The 24,536-nt window shown below is 42.8% G+C and overlaps 1 long non-coding RNA gene and 1 pseudogene across 1 annotated transcript in view; one reads left to right on the top strand and one right to left on the bottom strand.

Moving 5' to 3' along the window:
- Positions 1-19,029, top strand: part of LOC124790009 — a 515,833-nt gene extending 496,804 nt beyond the window's left edge. Inside the window, exon 3 of the long non-coding RNA XR_007016200.1 lies at positions 18,967-19,029. This is a non-coding gene — a long non-coding RNA (uncharacterized LOC124790009). The remainder of the gene's footprint in view (positions 1-18,966) is intronic.
- LOC124790751 lies at positions 13,297-13,414 on the bottom strand (annotated as a pseudogene).
- Positions 19,030-24,536: the final 5,507 nt, after the last annotated feature.

Raw genomic sequence — 24,536 nt, 5'->3', positions numbered from 1 at the left:
ACTGCGTGACCGCTACGGCCGCAGGTTCGAATCCTGCCTCCGGCATGGCTGTGTGTGATGTCCTTAGGTTAGATAGGTTTAAGTAGTTCTAAGTTCTAGGGGACTGATGACCTCAGAAGTTAAGTCCCATAGTGCTCTGCGCCATTTGAACCATTTTGAACATCACATGATGGTACATTAGATTAGATGAAGCCCCTTGTCATATATAAAATTTACAAAACAAGAATTATTTCAAGTCATGGCTTTATACAGCAGCCAGATTACATACATAATATTTCAGAATGAATGCTCAAAGTAAATGCCCCCGCCTATTACAATTTTATGTTGACAAGAACCTCTACCTATGGGCATTTACCTGAAATTATTCATTCTTATGTACGATATATGTCATCTGGCTACTGTCTAAAGCCACGGCTTGAGATAATTTTTGTTTTGTCAATTTTATATACGATAAGGGCCGCTTGGCTTTGTCTCATATAATGTAGCATAATGCGATATAATAAGGCCCACTAAGTCTGAAGAGGATATTTTTACAAATATCGAAATCTAGGTCAACGGCTAATAAACCTTTGTTTGCAGCTGGTTGGTTAATTTTTCAACCTCTCCAGATTTACACAGCTGCTGTTTCGCAGCCATGTTTAAGATTCTGCAAGTTCTCAGTCTGTCTCACAACAGTTTCTCGATCATTTTACTAGAGGTGTCGACTAAAGATATAGGTCTATATACTTAACGCTGCACAGGATTCTTATCTGACATCTTTTTAAATATGGCTACATCTGTCTGATTCCAAATTGTGGGGTGGCCTCTGAGTATTCGTTGTCTATCTTAGTTAAGAGTGGAGACAATTTCATCGTTAAAATTTGAATAACTTCTGCTGGGATCCAATCTGGGGCGGAAGTTCGCTCCTTCTTTAAAGTGAATATCTTTTCTCTAACGTACACAAAGGAGAAAGGAAATACTTCTATTTTAATCATATATTCCTGGTTGAGTGAGTCACTATTCTTTATTCCTCGTGTCCCCAGGCTCTCTAATGGACTGGAAATAGCGTCTCCAACAAGCCGTTGTCGTTTTTCACCATATTTTAGCTGTCTGGAAATTGGTATTCCTTAAGGCAGAATATCCTTACTTTCCTGTAACAACTTTGTAGGTTCACTTGTTCTTCTGTACTGCACTTATTTTGTATTTAAATTGACGCTTCCATTATGAATAACTGTCTATCAGATATTGCCTTCTATTGATAAGATCCTCTAGCAATGTTTCCACGTCGAAGTTCAGTCATTTTACGACTCTGTCGTACAGATGTTGATGCTCATGTTTTCCCCTTTATTGGTACAACTACATCAACGGCTCCATTCACAGAACAATCAATCTTATGCGCTACCATGTTCACGTCAGAATCAATATTACTCTCCCGCAACTCTGGAAGTTGAGTGGATCCCTTAATTTTAGTCTAGACGCAGAAGAATGCCACCGTAACCGTGACCAAAGCACTGATTTCACCAAAAATGACAGGGTACCATACCCAGAAAATGTTTATGTCAACTGACTCTGGTCGCAGGAGCCTAAGCTGTTATAAATTTAGTATAATGATACATAACCAACAACTGATGTGGCAAATTTAACACCATAGATTATACCGTAGACGCAGTTAAATTGCGATGTCCGGTAATTTTCTTTTCGTAGACTTCCTATTCACATATGTTGGTTACAGTGTCCCGGTAACCTATGCTACCTGTACCGGTATTTGTCTACACTCGTCCGGTATGTCTCCAGCTACCTGTTTGCGTTCGTAATCTCCAACTGCCGTTCCGTCAGACGTCTCATAAAGCTATTTAAATCTGACCCAGCACCCCGCTGGACCACGGGAGCGATTTAGCATTAGAATCGATTGTTGGTATAACGGCTTTACCAACTAAGTCTCTCATAATTCAGCTTATTTTATTCAACTAAGTTAATTGACATAATATGGCTTTATGGAAGACAGTTACTGTCGACGTAGTGTTGTTATCTGCTGTGAGTACTTGTGAAGTTCTGACACTCCACTCCTTTTTCACATTCGTCGGATATCAGCAAAACACCTTGTGAGTGCGTTAGCGTCGCTAGAATAAAAGACTGGGGTTAGGATGGCTCTGAGCACTATGGGACTCAACTGCTGTGGTCATCAGTCCCCTAGAACTTAGAACTACTTAAACCTAACTAACCTAAGGACATCACACACATCCATGCCCGAGGCAGGATTCGAACCTGCGACCGTAGCAGTCGCACGGTTCCTGACTGCGCGCCTAGAACCCGCGAGACCACCGCGGCCGGCGCTGGGGTTAGGAGTGGACCCTTATTCTATGATATAGCACTCTGGTGTTTAGGTGTAAAATTTGTTTAATTTCTCTATTATTGAGAAAGAAGCATACGTGTTCACACAGATTGTGATATGACAATCTCAGGACAGTTGTCAATATTATGCGTTACGTCCTGTTTAGCATAAATAACACTGAACACAACAACATAAAATTTAAATAGAAGGTTCTCTACAAGATTTTTCTTACTTCTAGACAGTGAAGCACTGTCTCACGTGGACAATATCACGACAAATCATCCGATTCCGGGTCCACGTTCTGTACTATTTAGGATGACAATCAAGTCTACGGAGGTTGGTTAGTTTTTGTGATGAGATGATGGTTCAAATGGCTCTGAGCACTATGGGACTTAACTTCTGAGGTCATCAATTCCCTAGAACTTAGAACTATTTAAACCTAACTAACCTAAGGACATCACACACATCCTTGCCCGAGGCAGGATTTGAACCTGCAACCGTAGCGGTCAAGCGGTTCCGGACTGTAGCGCCAAGAACCGTTCGGCCACCCCGGCCTGCCTGACGAGCAAAAGATTACGCATGGTTGCTAGAGTTCACAGTGGACGCAAGCTGGTGATCCAACAGTTTTACGCCTCTGCGAGTGGCATTTACCTGTAGCTGCGACGTGCTGTCGGCAGTATGGTAACTCTCATTCTCTTAAAATCGTATAGAAAGCTAATCAAAATATTTATTGATTTACCAGCTGAAACTGTCCTATGTTTCTCGTTAGGCGAGAAAACATGCACTCATCCCTAGTCTGGAAAATATGGCGATATACACGTGCATAGATGGAGCAGTGTGTATACTTCAAAGCCCTCTCAGTTCTCGCAAGAACAATTAACTACGTGGCTGTTCCGTTTCTCCGCTATTGGAGCTCAACGACTCTTCAGCTAATTTCTACCTGAATGTCAGCCAAAGTGAACACAGTGTTCACACAAAAATTCCTCTTTTGGCGTGGTACAGAGCATGATGCGCCCTGTTCTACACTTGAGATCGGTTCAGAGGAGAGTCCCCGAAGTTTTCGGTATTGTATCTTTCGTAACAAACTGTCCCCCACCTTTATCCTTTCTTGCTTCACGTCGGGGCTTTTTTCAGACCAGTGGGAGCGCTACTTTCATCTTGTGGAAACTACCGCTGCCAATCGCAAAGGACCTACATTTAAACTGGGTCAAAATATCGCCACTTTTACTCCTTTCTAGTTTATTTCAGCCAATCGGACACTTTGTGCCCGCTCCTGACGCCTAAAAGTTACACACGTACATCACGAGGGGCCTTTCACTTGATCAACTGCGTCTCTGGCTTGTTTGTATCCATCTGGAAATTCCCTAACGCAGCTTTCTAAAGAATTTTTCCATCGCAGGCAGCACTGGGCGTCTATCTGCTCCCCTCGCTTTATCGCCCGGCACGTTCGTTGTCTTTCTCGCTGCAGGTCACCTACTCCTGTTAGAAACCTTTCGTTGTATGCGGGCCGTGACAGCGCAACTCGCATCTGCCCTCAAACTAAAACGTTTCTTCCAGCAGCTTTTTCCACCTTTTGCTCACTGACATGCAGGATTTGAGTTCGGTGTGTTAATACTGTCGAGCCGTAACACCTTAACATCCATCTTCTGTAGGAAGTGTGAAAATGAGACTCGAGCCATAGTGCTGTTGTGGAATAAATTAAAATTACTACTGTGGATATCAGCCTTAATTAAGACTGAAGGAATATGCAGAAAACTATGCCAGGAATGGAACTTCATTACGAAAGTTGCGGCTTGACAGCAAATGAAGTACGAATAGATACATCAACAAAAAATTAGCATCACCTTTTTATTTCGAAATTCCTATCACAGAAAACAAAAGTATCCTCTCAGCCATGCATATGTATTCATTTGAAGGGTGTCTAGATCACCAAATTAAAAAATAAAAGATCTGTAACGAGAAAATCGTAGTTTTAAGGAGTGGGGGTTACAACAGTCCTCAGCAATGTCAAAACGTGGCAGAACATCTCCTTGCTCTTGCTCGGATATTTGTTTGAATCTGTTGCTGCATATATTGATGAGCCTGTCCTGATTAAAACTGTCTCTCGCTCTTCATTGGCGATTCTGCATAAGTCAGACAGAATACTTGGTCGTCCTCCAAGAGACCTACAAAAGCAGCCTAAGCCAAAGAGCATGCGCAGTTGGGCTAAAACCGTCATTGAATATTAAAAACCCCCTTGTTCCTCCACTGAAAAAAAGCAAAATTTACGTTTGCGTAAATTTACCTCAAAACATTATGAATTTTAACAACATGAAATAGACAGTTATGTGATTTTGTTTTTCTGTCTCGTTACTGCGCAACTATTGTGCTTGTCAGATCGAGCAAGTTTGTATCTAATTGTAAACGAAATTAGTTTTTGCATTACGTTTAATAATGTATTCTTTTTCATTGCCTCGCCGGGAAGTTTAAATTAATAATAATAACGAAATGGTTGATTACTCTGGTGGCGTATGACAATGGGAGGATTTTGAAAATCTCGCGTGGCGTGCATGCGCTGTACGTTAGGTGGCTTTTGTAGGCCAGTTTGAAGTTTTTTCCCGGATTGGTAGACCGCAAATACCCCATATGAAATAGTTGGTATCGACTTTCCTTGTACCACTGTGATATGTTCTTGATAGTTGTTATCTATACCTTGTATATGCAGCAAACCTAAACTCCACTGACAAACTTTTCCAACTTGTTCAGGAATGCCTTCTGAGTATTTTGGTATAAGGAGTTTGTTACAGAGTTTTTGCGTTTCATTTAGTTTCTTGTACCAGTCCTCTTAATACTGGAATGAAAATGTTGTGTCTTCTTTCCGTTCGCTTAAGGCACTTACTGTTGACAGTAGTAACGTTCTCTTTAACTCGCCGCCCTCAAGTTAGCATTCTGTATTACTCGGTTCTGTCTAGTGTTCTCTTTTCCAGAGGTATTAGACTTGTGTTAACAGTGATACACAGCAGTACTATAGACAGGTTTACTTATGAAGAGTAGGCCGATATGCACCTCGTTTATGGTTCACTGAATGCAGTGGAAGAGCGGCACGACGACGCCATGCTGACTTGTTTTCGTAACAATGGCAACCATAACGCTGTGATTTTGTATCTGTCTGAGAAGCTTGCATTACGTTATGTTTGGTGTTTCATGGTTTTTTGACGACATAATAACAGGCTTCTACACTGTTGTGAAGGTATTTTCACGGCGAACTGTGACTAAATCCTAATTACATTATTTATAACGAGCAGCCAGACTCCGTACATCCCTTGCACCAATATATTCAGAAGATATCTTTGAATAATCTCTGAAAGTTTGTCAGTGGCGTTCTGGCTAACCATTTATGCATAATGCCAACGGGCTTGCCGCAGTGGTAAAACCGGTTCCCATCAGATCACCGATGTTAAGCGCTGTTGGGCTGGGCTAGCACTTGGATGGGTGACCATCCGGTCTGCCGAGCAATGTTGGCAAACCGGGTTCACTCGCCCCTTGTGAGGCAAACTGAGGAGCTACTTGATTGAGAAGTAGCGGCTCAGGTATCGTAAACTGACACATTGCAGGGAGAGCGGTGTGCTGACCACATGCCCCTCCATATCCTCATCCAGTGACACCTGTGGGCTGAGGATGACACGGCGGCCGTTCGGAACCGTTGTGTCTTCATGGCCTGTTCGGGTGGAGTACATATGCGTAATCGTAAGACGAAACATTATGACCATCAGTTTACTAGGGCGTTGGTCCATATTTTGGGAATCACTGTAGCTGCTATTCTGCGTGGCATGGATGAGAAATGTCCCTGATAGGTTCCTGGAGGTATGTGCCACCGGAAGTCTACGACCAAGTCAGGCAGTTCCGGAAAATTACAAGCTGGAGGGTTTTGCGTGCAGAGCTAGCAGATTAAATGGTCAAAGGGTGTTCCACTGTGTTCAGATCTGAGGAATTTTGAGACAAAGTCATCAACGAGAGTTCATGTCATGCTCCTCAAATCATTGTAGGACGATCCTTTGATTACTACCACAGGTCACAAGAAAGCTCTGGTGAACCTCCCCTCATAGCATAATACTACTCTGACTGACTTACATCCATGACAAAGTGCATGTTTTGAGCAGCCATTCATCTGCATAAGTGTGTACCCACACATGATCATCGAACTGGCGTAACAAGAAACTTAATTCATCTAACCAGGCGACATGTTTACATCGATCCATGGTCCAATCTCGATCATTCTGTACCCAACACAATCACAGCTGGCGATGTCCCTGAGTGAATATAGAGCACTTAGCGGCTGTCTGTTGCAGAACCCATGTTCAACAATGTGTGCCAATCTGTGTTCTCCGAAACACATATGCCTGCCCTTGCGTTGTGCTCTACTATCAGATCTACCACAGATCGCCTCCTATCCTGGTTTAAGAAGTGGGCACGTCTCCAACCTCCGCATTCAATGATGAAGTGTCGATGTCCAGCACTGTGTCGTCTGCACATGGTTTCACCATCATTCAGTCGCTTTGTATAGATGATCATGAGAGAAGCAAAGCAACAGCTGACAGCTTCACTGTTTCCAAGAAACCCGTTCCCTGCTGCCACACCATAATGATCAGCCACTTGTCAAAGTTGCTTATGTCAGTGGATTTCGCCATTAGAAAGATTCACATTTGTCTCTGGTCCACTTGATGAGCCCACAGTGCCAGCCAGTGGTCTTCAGACTCGTAGTGGACAATATTCATAATGTTTTGGCTCATCAGTGTATGTTCTACGTATGTTTCACTTTCTACTCACAAGAGTAGGGCAGGATGTTGTGGAATGTTGTTCTATTTAGCCATATATCACAGTTGATTTGGAGTGGTGCAGAGGTGGTCCTAACTGGAATTAAATGGGAGGGGTTAACAGTTCCAGTATTTGCTTGATGATCAAGGGAAACCTCCCAAAGACTTTGATCGGAAATCAGTGGGACTGTAATCGTTTTAAATTTGTTTCCGTGAGAACATCCATTATCCAAGGCAAAAATCGAAAATTTGTTTGTGTCTATTTTTGTGGTTTGTTTGTGGGCATATTTATAATACCTTGCGATTTTGGTTGCGACTTTGAAGACTTGTTGAAGATGGCTCCAATGGGTTTTCTCTTACTTACTTGTCAGTGCTTCTTCATTGCACAAATTGTCACATAGTATGCTGTACCGAAGCTTAACGCCTGCAGTGTCAGCAACCAACATGACATCAGAGCTTCAGAGATGTTTAATACATAGGGGACAATTTTCTGGAAGAGACGTTTACCAAGAGGCCGTCCGCAGCTCGTGGTCGTGCGGTAGCGTTCTCGCTTCCCGCGCCCGGGTTCCCGGGTTCGATTCCCGGCGGGGTCAGGGATTTTCTCTGCCTCGTGATGACTGGGTGTTGTGTGACGTCCTTAGGTTAGTTACGTTTAAGTAGTTCTAACTTCTAGGGGACTGATGACCTCAGACGTTAAGTCCCATAGTGCTCTGAGCCATTTGAACCATTTGAACTAACGCTTGTTGACACATAAATGAATGAATTGTATGAGAAAGACTTGTTTCTTATTACTGAAATGCTCTAACACCTTGATCAGAGCCCTCATTATGATTTTATTTCAGAGTGGTTTTCTGATGCTCTCTATAGGTGATTAAGTGTTGCTGATGCACATCGATTCAAGCATCCTTGTGGCTAGACTTCGAGCCATTCGGCTTCGAAGTCTATAAACTGGAAAACATCGTAGGTGAATAAATAAAGAAAAACAAATAAAAGGGGAGAATAAAAAGTATTAATTTTGCTTCGTAAAGATACCCAGATTTATTCCTAGTATAATCACGACCATGGATCTAGTCATTCTGTATCTTGCCATCTTGGATGGTGAAGAGCAATCTTTCGGTGTGGAGGCGCTAGATTATAATTCTTATAGAAATCTATTTGACTCGCATTAACAGCTCTTTTTGTACCTTCAGGTCTTTCGCAAACAGCCGATGCACAAATTGTCACCAGGTTTATAATATTCATTCCAGTACTACCTGTTCTGAAGTCCACATCAGAAATAAAAAAGCAGTTCATCCAGGAGATGAATAAATCATAGACGGCCGGCCGAAGTGGCCGAGACGTTCTAGGCGCTACAGTCTGGAACCGTGCGACCGCTACGGTCGCAGGTTCCAATCCTGCCTCGGGCATGGATATGTGTGATGTCTTTAGGTTAGTTAGGTTTAAGTAGTCCTAAGTTCTAGGGGACTGATGACCTCAGCAGTTAAGTCCCACAATGCTCAGAGCCATTTGAACCAATCATAGAAGTCAATGCCACTTACCAAGTATTGTATTTAAACATACTCAGATGTTCCCAGTGGATTGTCCATGTTCAGTGACTGTTCCAGAAAATCTTCCACTGCTTGCAACTTTTTTGCTACACTGTACTCGTAGGCTATGGGCACGGAGGTTAGTAGAATGAAATTACCCACTTCTTGAGGTCGTTGGTGCTATTTCCTTAGCATAACAGTGACTAAGACGGTGAGAGCCCCTAAATCTACTGTGTTTTACCATTTTACTAATGCAATGTTCTTATAATAGTTCAAATGTGACACACTTCTGTACTGGATGGTCTAGGTGGACAGACGTAGAGACGTTGAACATCCTCACATTGGTAGAAAGGGACCACACTGTGCTACATAGCAGTCAGTCCATGTAATTGTTTCGTTGGTATACTGTAACTGCGTGTGCCGGCCATTGTGGCCGAGCGATTTTAGGCGCTTCAGTCCGAAACCGTGCTGCTGCTAAGGTCCCAGGTTCGAATCCTGCCTCGGGCATGGATGTTTGTGATGTCCTTAGGTTAGTTAGGTTTAAGTAGTTCTACGTTCTAGGGGACTGATGACCTCAGAAGTTAAGTCCCATAGTGCTCAGAACCATTTGAACCAACCCATAATGCTCAGAGCCATTTGAACCATTTGTAACTGCGTGAAAATATTCGCCACCTGTTCTCTACCTTTACTTTGCTGTTAAAAAATGTACAGATATAAGAGCTATTTGTGGCGGTGCGGGCAGCAAGGTACTTTGCTAATTCCTTCGATAAACCTACATGTGAACAGATGGGAGAGAAGTTTTCCCTTGCGTCATCTCTGATGTCCACAGCTATACAGTTTCTCATCATGGGGAGTTATGCTGTTTGTCCACCTAGTATTACATCTATTGTGCGCGTTTGACATCAATTTTGATTATCAATAATCACAAGTAGATTGTATGGCTGATACGACTTGTCCAAATTTTACTGTGCGTATGTAGTCAACTATTTATTGAGAACGTGCGTGTAGAACTTATCTTTTATTTCGTTGTAAATGGTGATATATGAACGGCGATAGGCCTACACGTTCGCGTGAAGTCACACTCATTGGCAACCAGCCGACATCAGCAATTTTCCTTGGTTGGTTGGTTGGATGGTTTGGGGAAGGAGACCAGACAGCGAGGTCATCGGTCTCATCGGATTAGGGAAGGACGGGGAAGGAAGTCGGCCGTGCCCTTTGAAAGGAACCATCCCGGCATTTGCCTGGAGCGATTTAGGGAAATCACGGAAAACCTAAATCAGGATGGCCGGATGCGGGATTGAACCGTCATCCTCCCGAATGCGAGTCCAGTGTCTAACCACTGCGCCACCTCGCTCGGTCACTTTTCCTTGAATCGCCACTAGAGGCAGAAGGTTCCTTGGCCGTACTGTCATTTTGGTTTGGTTCGTCATTTCTGTTTCATAAGAGGAGCACACGACACTCGGATTTTCGTTTTGTTTCATGTTTATAGTGTGTGAAGTTGAGAACTCAAATACCAGTCCCCAAAGCAGTTCGATGCAACTCTCAAAAATTTGCTGGAGAATCGACTTTGAGGATTCCCAGGCGTGCTTAAAATCCTGAAGTAAGGACCATTTTTCGATAAGCAGCGTCGTTCAGTGGTAGACTGCTCTCCTGCCATGTGGGAGGTCTGGGATCGATTCGTGTGCGATGCAAATTTTTAAACAAGGATGCATGTTCCACGAACATTTCGGTGAAGTGTAAAATACATAGAGATGCGGAAAGAATCAGTAATGCTAGAGACTAGTAATCTCTGGATCACTGGTTCGATTTCCGTTCCAGTGAACCCTTTTTTGTTTTCTCTTCACTCAGTTTGAATACCTACGTCATTTAAATTAAAATTCATCAAATATATGTAAGTTAACACATATCACATGATACTTTTTATGAAAAATGAACATCTTATTTCTAATTAAATATCGCACTTCATAATCCAGTGCCCATTGCAAATATAAACTCTTAATTAACGATTTTTATGGATATAATAAAGACTGTTAAATTTAAAATTTACAAATTAGATTTTCTCATCTCTAATGTTCTAATGCTAGTAGAAAATGCACCTCTGTCTACATTTAGCAGAGTTGGGAATGAAACCGTAACTACCCACTTGGCGGGCGAGCAATCTACCACAGAGCCAAGCGGGTTTTACAAAGACACGGAAAATTTTAAAGTCGATTTTCTAGACAATTATTGAGAGTTGTATAGAAGAGATTTGGTTGATTGATGTATTACTCCCAAACCTCATGCACCAGAAAATAAAATAATTCAAAACTCCGATCGCCATACGGTCTCGTTATCAGATATCGACATTTTAACGTTATCATTCTCTGGCTTCCAACGGACCTGTAGCCATATTTTATTCTAAAATGTACACACATCAAAAAAGTGTTGCATCACCCTGGTTCCCAGAACTCCAGAAGATAGACGTTGACTGTGGATATCGTACCACAGACACAGTCCCTTTGACTGTTTAGAGATGTCACTAAGCTCGCCCAAAGATGTAAACAACTACACATGAGCAGCGCCAATTAGGCGTAGAGGGTCCGACTCCCGATCATTACCAGTCATTCCACAGGAAGGAGGTACACGGCTCGTGTTGTCTGTAGTTCAACCTTGTCTAGACGGTCAGTACCGCGGTTCGATCGCGTCCACATTGTTACTTTGTGCCAGGAAGGGCTCTCAACAGGGAAGTTTCCAGGCGTCTCGGAGTGAACCAAAACGATATTGTTCGGACATGAAGGAGACACAGAGAGACAGAAACTGTCGATGAAATGCCTCGCTCATGCACTGGATGACCGCTACCTGCGGATTATGGCTTGGAAGAACCCTGACAGCAACGCCACCATGTTGATTAATGTATTTCTGCAGCCACATGACGTCGTGATACGACTCGAACCGTACTCAGTAGACTGCATGATGCGCAACTTCACTCCCGAAGTCCATGGCGAGGTCCATCTTTCCAACAACGACACCGTGCAGCGCGGTACAGTTGAGCCCAACAACATGCCGAATGGACCGCTCAGGATTGGCATCGCGTTCTCTTCACCGACGAATGTCGCATGTGGCTTCAAACAGCCAATCGTCGGAGACGTGTTTGAAGGCAACGCGGTCAGGCTGAACGCCTTAGACACACTGTCCAGCGAGTGCAGCAAGGTGGAGGTTCCCTGCTGTTTTCGGGTGGCATTATGTGAGGCTGACGTACGCCATCGGTTGTCATGGAAGGCGCCATTACGGCTGTACGATACTTGAATGCCATCCTCCGACCGATAGTGCAACCGTATCGGCAGCATATTGGCGAGGCATTCGTCTTCATGGACGACAATTCGCGCCCCCATCGTGCACATCTTGTGAATGACTACCTTCAGGATGACGACATCGCTCGACTAGAGTGGCCAGCATGTTCTACAGACATGAACCCTATCGACATGTCTGGGATAGATTGAAAAGGGCTGCTTATGGGAGACGTGAGCCATCAACCACTCTGAGGGATCTACGCCGAATCGCCGATGAGGAGTGGGACAGTCTGGACCAACAGTGCCTTGGTGAACTTGTGTACAGTATGCCGCGACGAATATAGGTAGGCATCAATGCAAGAGGACGTGCTAGTGGGTGTTAAAGGTACCGGTGTGTACAGAAATCTGGACCACCACCACTGAAGGTCTCGCTGTATGGTGGCACAACATGCAATGTGTGGTTTTAATGAGCAATAAAAAGGGCGGAAATGATGTTTATGTATATCTCTATTCCGATTTTCTGTACGGTTGCGGAACTCTCGGAACCGAAGTGATGCAAAACATTTTTTTATGTGTTTATTTACTGTCTGCTGTAGGAAAACAAATGGTGCTGAAATTTGTTTAGCTATTGTTGCAGTTTATACTTTATCTTCATTAGCTTACATTCTTAGACAATGCGTAAGATATCTAGGAGTTACAAAATAAATAATGTAGGTCCACCCGACAAACAGTTAATCACTCTTTTTAATGGCTCATTGGACTGTTTGGAGCGTTGCACATGATATAAGCGTGTACTAGGCGGCATGTGACCCTCAACCACTGACGGAAGTCATAGTAGTAAAGTGGTGTGTATATGGGAGTCAGTTGTATGGCATCCGGGCAGTGATGATAGTTATGTGTGAGTGAATGGCTTGTTGCAAGTCTCTCAATTATCCATCTGGGTACCTACAGTTTAACGTGGAATCCGGATAACATATCGTATCTGGCGATTCTCCACATCACCCAGAGGTGAGTGCTAGGTGAGAAGACAGACTGAAAAACCCGTAGTCCGACGGGTACTGGGTTCAGCAGCCTTTCGATTCCCATGCGCGCGCTTTACCACTACCATGCCCGACAATGAGTTGAATCTACATGGTAACGTGACAAAATGGCAGAATGATTGTATTCGTTTATGTCCATAAAGCACTAAAAGCAAGCACTCCGTCTTCAGGCCACAAGTGGCCCATCGGGACTATCCGACCGCCGTCTCATCCTCAGATGAGGATGCGGATAGGAGGGGCGTGTGGTCAGCACACCGCTCTCCTGGTCGTTACGATGGTTTTCTTTGACCGGAGCCGCCACTATTCGGTCGAGTAGCTCCTCAGTTGGCATCACGAGGCTGAGTGCACCCCGAAAAATGGCAACAGCACATGGCGTCCCGGATGGCCACCCATCCAAGTGCCGACCACGCCCGACAGCGCTTAACTTCGGTGATCTGACGGGAACCGGTGTAGCCATTGCGGCAAGGCCGGTGCCGTTTATATCCATCACAGATCCTAAATGAAGTTACCCAATTTGTTGATGTATGAAGGTTGTCTGTTCAGCGTGTCTACAAGGAACGGTGTACCATTCGCAGCGATGTGAAACAGCGTAATAACGACCATGAAAAGATCTTAATTGGCAATGACTGAAGACGAGCGTCACGCCTTGTCAATTCGAATCGATGTCCAATCCGACATAAATTGCTGCTGTTAGTGAATCCAGGTGAGTCTTAACCAGTATCTCATCGATTCAGTGGGCAGTTGGATAAAGTGATCAGCAGGAGGCCGCTGCTCACAACGGCACACAAAGCCGCACGTTTTAAAGAGGCCCAACAACATTGAAATTGGTAGCTAACTGGATCCATGCCGTACGAGTTGCGATTATGGCTCTCTTAAAAGCAAGCAATCCGCCGAGTGTACCATATGACCAATAAAGCGTCTAATCTGCAGTGTGGGAAGCGTATGTCCCAAGTCAAGGGTAGATCTGTGACGTTCTGGTAGTGTTCTTCGTATCATGGCACGAGCTCACTCATCTTGGCTACCATTCTCGGTGACCAAGTGTTTCCCCTGCTTCTCCATGAAGAGTATGTATTGTACACTCCCAATTTCCGAGGATGATGATGATGATGATGATGATTTCAGTTTGTGGGGCGCTCAACGGCGTGGTCATCAGCGCCTTTACAATTTCCCAATCTCGTCACTTGCCAGTGTGGCCATTTTCATGAATGATGATGAAATGATGATGACAGCACGAAGACCCAGCTCCTTGGCGGAGAATAACTCCGACCCCGCCAGGAGTCGAACCCGGACCCCGTGATCCAGTGGCAGCAACGCTAACCACTACACCAGAGCTGCGGACCTGGCTTCCGGGATGACCATAGCTGTCCTCGTAAGACTGTACGCTTTTGTTGCTGCTTCGACAAATTCTCAGGCGTCCTGTCGCATCTCGCCTGGCCCGCTGAATTACCAGATCGGAAGTACAAGATCTCTGGGATTATTTCGAGTAGCTTGTAAAACATAGCATCAACATCCCTGCAGCGTCTAGCTCAGCGGGTTCTAATCATAAAAGAAGGGCTTCAGCTCTGTACGGTATACTCAAAGAACCTTGTGGACATTCTCCATCGGCGAATTGAAGCCGGTATCAAGTCTAGAGGCAGTCTCTCACGGTATATTGCCTAATGTCTTGTGGGAGTGAATATACCAAATATATTAAGAAGAGATGGTACCAATCCTGCCAGTACCAATCCCCCCATGATACACAAAAGACATCAGAGCGCTGTTTCAGAAGCAACGAAAAAACGATGCAAGATTCAAAAGAACGTGCCAATTTTAAAAGAACATATGCAGCCAAATTGGTGAAATTTTACAGAAGCTAGAAACACAGCGCGATCTTCAGAGCGAAATCCTTTTAATATTTTCCACAAAGAAAATCTGTCTCAAAATCTGACAGAAATCCCAAAGAGATTCTGCTCTATGTGAAGTACACCAGAAAAAAGATTCAATCAGTACCTTCACTGCGCAATAGCAACGACAATGTTACTGATGACAATGCCACTAATGCAAAGATACTAAACGCGTTTTTCCGAAATTCTTTCACCAAAGAAAAAAAATATTCTAGAATTTTTCTCAAGACCAGCTGCCAAGTAGATAAGAACGGAAGTTGATAACCTCGGTCTAGCGAAGCAGCTTAAATCATTTAATAAAGGCAAGCGTTCCAGTATAGATAGTACTCAAGTTAGTTCCAATTCAGGGTATCCCGAAACAATAGGTCCATACGTAGTAATCATATGCAAGCACTCGCTAGGCGAAGGATCGATACCGAAAGACTGGAAAGTTGCACAGGTCATACCAATATCCAAGAAAGGAAACAAGAGTAATCCGCTGAATTAGATACCCATGTCACTGATTTTTTTAAAAAGAAATTCGCCAAACAACCGTGCAACTTGACAAGTCATTTTATTTTATGGTCCTGAAGAGAGCATTATGAATTGCCGAAACTAGTAGCGAAAATCAAATAAAAGAACTCAATTTGTACAGCTACTTGGCGAATTCTCTATCATTCCAGTTTCGAACAGCGCGCGGAAGAAACGATCTTTCTTGCGAGCTCTGATTTCACTTGTTTTATTATGATGATTGTTTCTTCTTATGTAGGTTGGCTTGAACAAAACATTTTCGCATTCGGAGGAAAAATCTGGTGACTGAAATTTCGTGAGGAGATTCCGTTGCAATGAAAAACGCCTTTGTTTCAATGACGTCCATTCCAAATCCTGTATTATGTCAGTGACACTCTCTCCCCTATTTCGGAATAATACAATATGTTCTTCCTTTCTTTGAATTTTTTCAATGCATTCCGTAAATCCTATATGGTAAGGAACCGACACTGCACAGCAGTACTCTAAAAGAGTATGGACAAGCGTAGTGTAGGCAGGCTCTTTGGCAGATCTGTTACATTTTCTAAGTGTCCTGCCAGTAAAATGCAATCTCTGGTCTGCCTTTTCCTCAACATTTTCTGTGTGTTCTTTCCAATTTAATTGCTTGTAATTGTAATTACTAGGTGTTTATTTGAATTTACGGCTTTTAGATTTGATTGATTTGTCGCGTAACAGAAGTTTGACGGATTCCTTTTAGCACTGAGGATCGATTGCCAATTTTTGCACCGTACAGATGTCTTTTATAAATCGTTTTGCAATTTGTTTTGATCATCTGATGACTTTACTAGACGGTAAACTACAGCATCGGCTGCTCAGATTGTCTCCTAAATCGTTTATGTAGATAAAGAACGGCAGAGGCCCTATAACACTACCTTGGAGAACGCCAGAGATCACTTCTGTTTTACTCGATGACTTTCCGTCAATTACTATGAACAGTGACCTCTCTGACAGGAAATCACGAATGTAGTTGCGTTAGTAAGACTATATTCCATCAGCACTCAAACTGATTACAAGCCGTTTGTGAGGGACGATGTCATAAGCCTTTTGTAAATCTAGAAATTCGGAGTCAGTTTGAAATTCCTTGACGATAACACTCAGCACCTCGCGTGAGTAAAGAACTAGTTGTGTTTCACAAGAAAGACGTTTTCTAAATCCATGTTGACTATGTGTCAACAGACCGTTCTCTTCGAGGTGTTCGAACACAATATATGTTCCAAAATCCTTCTACATATCGAAGTTAATGATATGCACCAGTAATTCAGTGGATTACACCTACCGCCTTTGTTGAATATTGGCGTGACCTGTGCTACTTTCCAGTCTTTGGGTACGGATCTTTCGTCGACCGAGCGGTTGTATATGGTAGTTAAGTATGGAGCTGAACCACAAACATATTCTGAAAGGAATCTAATTGGTATACAGGCTGTACTGGAAGACTTGCTTTTATTAAGTGATTTAAGTTGCTTCATTACTCCGAGTATACCCGCTTCTAAGTTACCCATGTTGGCAGATGTTCTTGATTCGACTTCTGAAATATTTACTTCGTCTTTTTTGGTGAAGGAACATAAATTGGAACGATTACATAGATAACGTTTTAGGGAAAGTGCATTAAATGATGCGATTTATTGCCAGAATACTTACAAAATAGAAGAAATTTACTAACAGTCTGCCTGAACCATGCTCGTCAGCCCTCTCCCCTGGAGCATTGCTGCGCGGTATGGGATCCACACGAGATAGAATTGATGAAGGACATCGAAAAAGTTCGAAGGAGGGCAGCTTGTCTTGCATTATAGCGAAATACGGGAGAGAGTCCCACGGATATGATCGGCGGGTTGGGGTGAAATCATTAAAGGTGTTTTTAGTTGCCGCAGGATGTGCTCATGAAATTTCGATCACGAACTTTCTCCACAGAATTCTAAAATATTTTATTGGCGCCCATCTATATAGGAACAAGTAATCATCATAATAAAATAACAGTAATCTGAGCTCTCATTGACAGATTTGTGTGTTCGTTTTTTACACGCGATGTTAGAGAGTAGATACGTAGAGAAATAGCATGAATGTTGTTGATGAACCCTCTGCCAGGCACTCGACATAAGTACATAGTAATCGCGTAGATGTAGAACTTTTTTTGAAAATTTGAAGCCATATTGACCATTAATCGACCATGACTGTTCGAAAAATATGAAAAGATTTCTAAATACCGCTACTAGTCAGAAAATTTGTTGATTACTAAATTATTTAGTTAGGTGATATTTCGTCATCATGCTATAGTGGCATTACAAAACCATTTAATGTAAGTGTATACAGACTCATAGTTTCTTTACATTACTGCTTTTATTTATTTATTCATTCATCCGTAGAGAAATTTCTGTGTGTGATTGTGGTGAGGACACAGAAACCTAAACATACAACGATACCATATTCAGCAGTCACCTCAGTCAAAGTAGCCAAGCTATTTAAAAAGACTGATATCAGTATCACTTTTGGCAACGACGCCTTAAGAAAGAAACTGGTGCATCACATCATACAGCCTACAGAGAAATTGGGCAAATAAAGAATTTATAAAATTACGTGTAATCATTGCAACGAATACTACAACAGCCAAACGAGAAGAAATTTAGAAACACACACATTGCCTGTTTCAGACTGGATAAAGGTAATTAGTCCGCTATAGCAAAACACATCAGTGAAACAGGACAGAGTGTTACAACAGACAACGACATCAAAGTACTGTGTACTTTGGAAAAGAGGTGGAGAATGGACATCTTAGAAGAAATGGAAATTCTCATTGATAACAATAAGTGGAAAAATGAGATCCTAGATCAAATGATGAAGTTGAAAAATTCATTCTTCTTTACGGATTTCAATTCAGTTCTCTTAAAATAGCAAGTACATGATATTTAAGGTTATGTATGAGTATACATCCCAGGAATATCTATATAATTCTAGAAATAAAAAGGTTTTATACTGTCATTTGTGTTATAAAATTGTCATTGTCGCTCTTTTTGTAATATATTACGACAATAAGACATGCAGTAGATATTGCTGCTGACAACACCAAGATCGACATATCGATAGTCAAATCGAAACTAGTCTTGTTTTGACTTCTATCTTGTTTTCTGGGCTGCTAATTTGTTTTGTGTTAGCATGTTTTAAAGCCACAGTTTGAAGTTTGTGAACAATGGCGAAGAAGTCCAAGAGAGCCGTGGAAATAGCGACACCTCAGCACGTCACAAGAAGACTGCCACGTCACAAGAACAAAGTGAATGACTGTTTGAAAAAATTCACGTCAACAGCAGACCAATATACAAAGTGACATCGCCTTTTACTAGGTTACGCTTCTATTTCTCCATAGGCCGATGACACCAGTCTTGTAAAGAAACTTTAGCGTCTGTATACACTTATGTTAAATGTTTTTGTAACGGGACTATAGGATGATGATGAGGTATCACCTCGAAACATGCAACTAAACAAATAATACAGCAGTCAACAAGTTTTGCGACTGGTAGCGCTACTTGAAAACCTTTTGATAGAATTTTTGTGGAGTTCTTGTTCCTGTGCATTCCGAAGCTGTGACAGATGTGTGTGCTGGAGCGGCTGTGTCCTGGTTCCGCAGGCCAGGCAGGGCGGGCCGTGGTCGACGCTGGCTGCGGGCAGCTGTGCGGCACCAGAGTAGAGCAGCGCGCGCCGCCAGCGGCAGCTCCCGCCGGGCGCCGGCCAGCCGCGGCCGCGCGGGCCCCCACTGCGCAACGTAGCCGCGAGCCGCCGCCCACCGCCTGCTGCGCCTCGCCCTCTCACCATGGCAGGTAGGCGGCACTGGCTCCCCGAGCAGTTCCTAACCACAGCTGGATCACAGACAAGTCACGCTGAACCTGTTCCGCTGGCGGGAAATGTAGCAGGTGTGTACAATACAGGGTGTTTGGAAGTTCCCGTTACAAACTTGTAGGACTTTGCAGGGAGGAGTAAGTACTTAATATTTTGAGTAGGGATCCATGTCCGGAAACATCATCCAACGACTATACATAGCCTCAAACGTATTGGCGCCGGCGCCTGGAAATATATGTATACATAGAGGTTGCGAGGTGCCGGGGCTAGCAGTGTATTTAACACTAAATTCTTCTAGCATCTTCATATGGAAATGATGCTCTAAGTCCCCCCCCCCCTTTTCTGACTCCGACTTTTACTGTTGCACATGGATTAAGAAGAAACGCGAACTGACTGTAATCGACCCTGCAAGTGGAGTAGAAAAGAGTTTGGCACCTGCAATAATTTAATTTGATAAAGGAAAGTTTTATTAACGTAGTGAGAAATGAAAGGGTTGCTCTACCGATCCACAGAATGAAAGTTCTGTCCAAAATAACAATTTGATTTATTGTGACTAAACTCAAAATAATAAAAAAAACACATGAAACATTTACAATCCAATTGGATACTCAAATAAATGCTGTGAAGGTGAAGTTGTCCATAAACTAGCTTGTGACGTTTATGACCAAGTGGTATGTGGAGCCAATAACTTGCAACTCAAATCTTAAGAAAAACACCCAGTCAACCCAACATTAATTGCTGCTACAGTAGTGAGAACTCAGACAATGAACATGCAAGACAGAACCACGTAAGAAAAGACGGGAACAGGCGCCCTCTGCTGAGCTCTGATTATCACAGAGCAAAATTCCCTAATCTGCTGGTGCTGCGGACATACATTACCAAACTGTCTTCTTAACTGCAAGGACACAATCTGGCGTACTGGAGGCAATGGCTGGTTGCTTCGACGTCCTGTCGTGGTGATGATAATGTCACGAGTATAGCCCGAAACAAATTATCCTGGTCTGGTTGTTCCAGACTAAAGACTTCCTGTCAATACAAATGCGCCTCTGAGGGAGATGAAGAAGGTTCGCCACACAATCACTGACGGTACAGTGATTGATTTTAACATGCGAAGTCACACAGTAACTCCGATACAGTCAACTTTAGCCAAAACTGCTCAAGAGGTACAACATATACCACTTGTATGCAGAACGCTCAATTGCCAACAGTACTCGGAAAGTTACGTTGAAGTCGAAACTTCAGCAACTTCGTCAAACAGTTACACTTAAATGAAAGTATATTAGACAGCCAACAGAAGGCAGGCTGCCCAGAGCAGCGACATCTCCGTCTTGTAACCTACCCCGAGTGAAAGGCGAGAGCCGACTCTCTCAAGAGCACCTGTACAAGCCGAACACAGAACATTCCCGCCCCCACGACAGTGGCTATGGTTAAACGTTCCAATCAGCAACTCGAAAACCGGCGGAAAATTCCACTCTATTGCCGACGCACTACTATTCCGCCAATGGAGATACTTAGCGCCAATTTCTGAGCCGATTTTGCTACGTCTCGGAGCTATCCCCTGAGCAAGCCAATCACAGTTATGATTTTGCAGAAAACGCGGGAATTTGCCCGCCAAGGCTGCCTGGGAACACATGCCATTCCCACGCCTTGCTGGTGGCCCGCCAGAAAGTGTTTTCACTAAGTTTCTGCGAAGTAACGGAATCTCTAGCCCAGCCGCTCCGTCAGACCTCTGTGGGCGTGTCGCCCCCGCTCTTATGACAATGGTAGCATTTGGAAAGCATCCACATGACTCTCTCACTCCTGTCAGCTTAACCCTTTCAGGATCAGCAGAACACGCCTGTCACCAGACCACCCGGGTGACGAGAGACGCTGCATGGGAAGTCCGCGTGAGAACGAATAGCAACTTTTTACCGCATGCAATTAGAGAGGAAAATCGAATTACCTAGAGTAAGATAGAAATATGAGAGGGGGCTCATGCCACCTCTCAAGGCTGATTCTGCAATGATGCTACAAACTTTGAAGGACAATAGAGAAGGAGAAATGTATCAGTTTGACTTAAGTTCCCTGTATCGGAAACGAACGAGTCAAAAGTTATAAAAAAAAACTGTTCTGAAACCTCTGACAATGGAATACATGTACCGGTCTTGCTGTTACTGAGATTATAGGGTATTCAACTTTCACGCGTAGTGGTATGGACCAAAACAAGAAAACATATGTAGTAAACGTGGGCTCTGAAATGCATAACTGAGGAGCTATCAGCAGTTATCATCGCTACTGTGAAACATATCTCATCTACTGAACAAGTTCTCATAGCTTTTAAAGTATGGATTTGAGATCCCATGTTTACTACACTCTTTCGTTTTTTTGTTTTGATCCATACTACCATCTCTGAAAGTTACATACCCAACATTCTTAAAAAGAACAGTACTGGTACACTGTCAGAGGTATCAGAAGGATTTTGGGTTGTGACTTTCGATTCGTTCGTTTTCGAACCAAGGTCCTTTATCTCAACTTGATACATCTATCCGTCTCCATCATCCCTCAAAGTTTGTAACATCATCACGGTGTCAGCCTATACACATACATATATTTACAGGTGCCGACTCCTACAACTACGAAGCTCTGTAGCATCATTGGATGACTTTTCCGTCGGACGTGAGTTCCTAATCAAAATATTATACATTTACTCCTCTCTACCAGTCCTACAAGTTTCTAACGGGAATTTCCGAACACACTGTATAAGGTACAGCAGCGCTCAAAAGTATTTTGCAGAAAGCATTTGCTACAATTACATAAAGATACGACTGTTGTAGAAAAAACTGCCAGTAGATAATTGGAAACTGTTCAGCTATAATCCACTAGTTTAGTGCCCGCTGATTTGCTCGCGCAGACTGTGTCGTCTGCACAGACTTTTTCTGTAATTTTTATGTTGTTCACAAATTGCAACATCATCGAAACGTTTCACGCTAATTAAGGCAACAGAGTTATGGTCTTCTCCGAATGCACTTCTGACTAAAAAGCGATTCTGATTGCTGGAATCGACTGTTTTGTTAATAATGCCTTTTGCGTTCTTAAGGTGAGATTTCCGTAGAATGTTTCTCCTCCTAACACATATTTCTTTGTATATAACGTAACCGACAAGTGAAATATCAGTTTTCATTAATTTATCTTTAAATTTTTTGCATTAAAACGGAATATTTTCTTATAAATTTTCATCCCCTATTTCATCCCGTTGGGGATTTCGTTTCCAAGAACAATGAAACACGTATTCTTTCACCTTTGAGACAGAAGCCAAATACAAATTTTAATAGATTTAGCTTTAAAAGTGTTTTCATAATTAATATTTTGATAAAACATATCATCCCCTATTTCACCCTCTTAGGGGTTGAATTTTCTATAGCACTCAAACACGATTTTTTTTGTTTCTGACCGAGGAGCCAAACATCAGTTTCCGTAAATGTAGCTTTTAAAATAGCATTTCTTTAATAATGATTTAGTTTCAAAGAAACTTCCACCCACTGTTTCACCCCATACAGATTAAATTTCCCAAAATGCTGACTCACGTATTTCTTTATTTTTGACCAAGAAACCAAACATCAATTTTAATAGTCCTAGGTTCAGAATTGCTAAAAACGACATATTTCTAAGAAATCTTTCATCCTCTATTCCCTCATCTGATCGATGCAATTAAAAAAAATCCCTTTTTAAACGGAGCCTCTGCAAATTTCAAGTTTCTGTCCAAAATCGTTTGGGATCGGCGATGGTGAGTCAGTGAGTGAGTGAGTCAGTCAGTCGGGACATTGCCTATTGTGTACAGAGATTTAGCACAAAACGAAATTAAGTTTAAACAAAAGTACCTTATATCAAAACAGAAATAATAATTCTTGTGCCTCGAAAGTAATTTGTAGGTGTAAGTACGAATAAAACAAAACTATTTCGGTATCTGAAGAACAAATCAGTGCTTCGTTTCATACGCATGGGCTTTGATCACAGGTGCACACCTATTTGACACTGAATCCGGAAGAGTTTTTAATAGGTGAAGTGGGAGTTTTGACCATTCGTCGAATGAGGCAGCATCAAACCGATCCTTGTTTGAGTAGCTCCTACGAGGAACACGACGATGCAATGCATCACAGAGGGGTTCAACTGGATTTATATTAGGGCTCTGGCTTTGCCACTCCAAAAGTTTGAATTTTGATCTCAAAAGAATTTTTTTAATGGCCAGAGGTTAGTTTTGAATTATTGCTATATTATTCTCTGAAATGTCACTGTACCGGAAACAATTCTCAATGGAGAGAAGTCTTCCGAAGTAAGAGTGATTTCAGATGTGCCGCAGGGGAGTGTCATAGGACCGTTGCTATTCACATTATACATTAATGAGCTGGTTGATGACATCGGAAGTTCACTGAGGCTTTTTGCAGATGATGCTGTGGTGTATAGAGAGGTTGTAACAATGGAAAATTGTACTGAAATGCAGGAGGATCTGCAGCGAATTGACGCATGGTGCAGGGAATGGCAATTGAATCTCAATGTAGACAAGTGTAATGTGCTGCGAATACATAGAAAGATAGATCCCTAATCATTTAGCTACAAAATAGCAGGTCAGCAACTGGAAGCAGTTAATTCCATAAATTATCTGGGAGTACGCATTAGGAGTGATTTAAAATGGAATGATCATATAAAGTTGATCGTCGGTGAAGCAGATGCCAGATTGAGATTCATTGGAAGAATCCTAAGGAAATGCAATCCGAAAACAAAGGAAGTAGGCTACAGTACGCTTGTTCACCCACTGCTTGAATACTGCTCAGCAGTGTCGGATCCGTACCAGATAGGGTTGATAGAAGAGACAGAGAAGATCCAACGGAGAGCAGCGCGCTTCGTTATAGGATCATTTAGTAATCGCGAAAACGTTACGGAGATGATAGATAAACTCCAGTGGAAGACTCTGCAGGAGAGACGCTCAGTAGCTCGGTATGGGCTTTTGTTAAAGTTTCGAGAATATACCTTCACCGAAGAGTCAAGCAGTATATTGCTTCCTCCTACGTATATCTCGCGAAGAGACCGTGAGGATAAAATCAGAGAGATTAGAGCCCACACAGAAGCATACCGGCAATCCTTCTTTCCAAGAACAATACGAGACTGGAATAGAAAGGAGAACCGATAGAGGTACTCAGGGTACCCTCCGCCACACGCCGTCAGGTGGCTTGCGGAGTATGGATGTAGATTTAGATGTAGATGTAGATGTAGAAATCCATTTTGTCTTCTGTTTAAGCTACAGGACCAATCACATGTCTCGGTACCTGGCACATTTTGTTGTCCCTGTGGTTTTCTGGCTGACATATATATAGTGCGTACCATCGG

The sequence above is a fragment of the Schistocerca piceifrons genome, chromosome 3 (assembly GCF_021461385.2).
Source record: "Schistocerca piceifrons isolate TAMUIC-IGC-003096 chromosome 3, iqSchPice1.1, whole genome shotgun sequence".
NCBI classification, from domain to species: Eukaryota; Metazoa; Arthropoda; class Insecta; order Orthoptera; family Acrididae; genus Schistocerca; species Schistocerca piceifrons.
The sequence above is the reverse complement of the archived record's forward strand: the minus strand, read 5'-3'. Positions and strand labels throughout refer to the sequence as shown.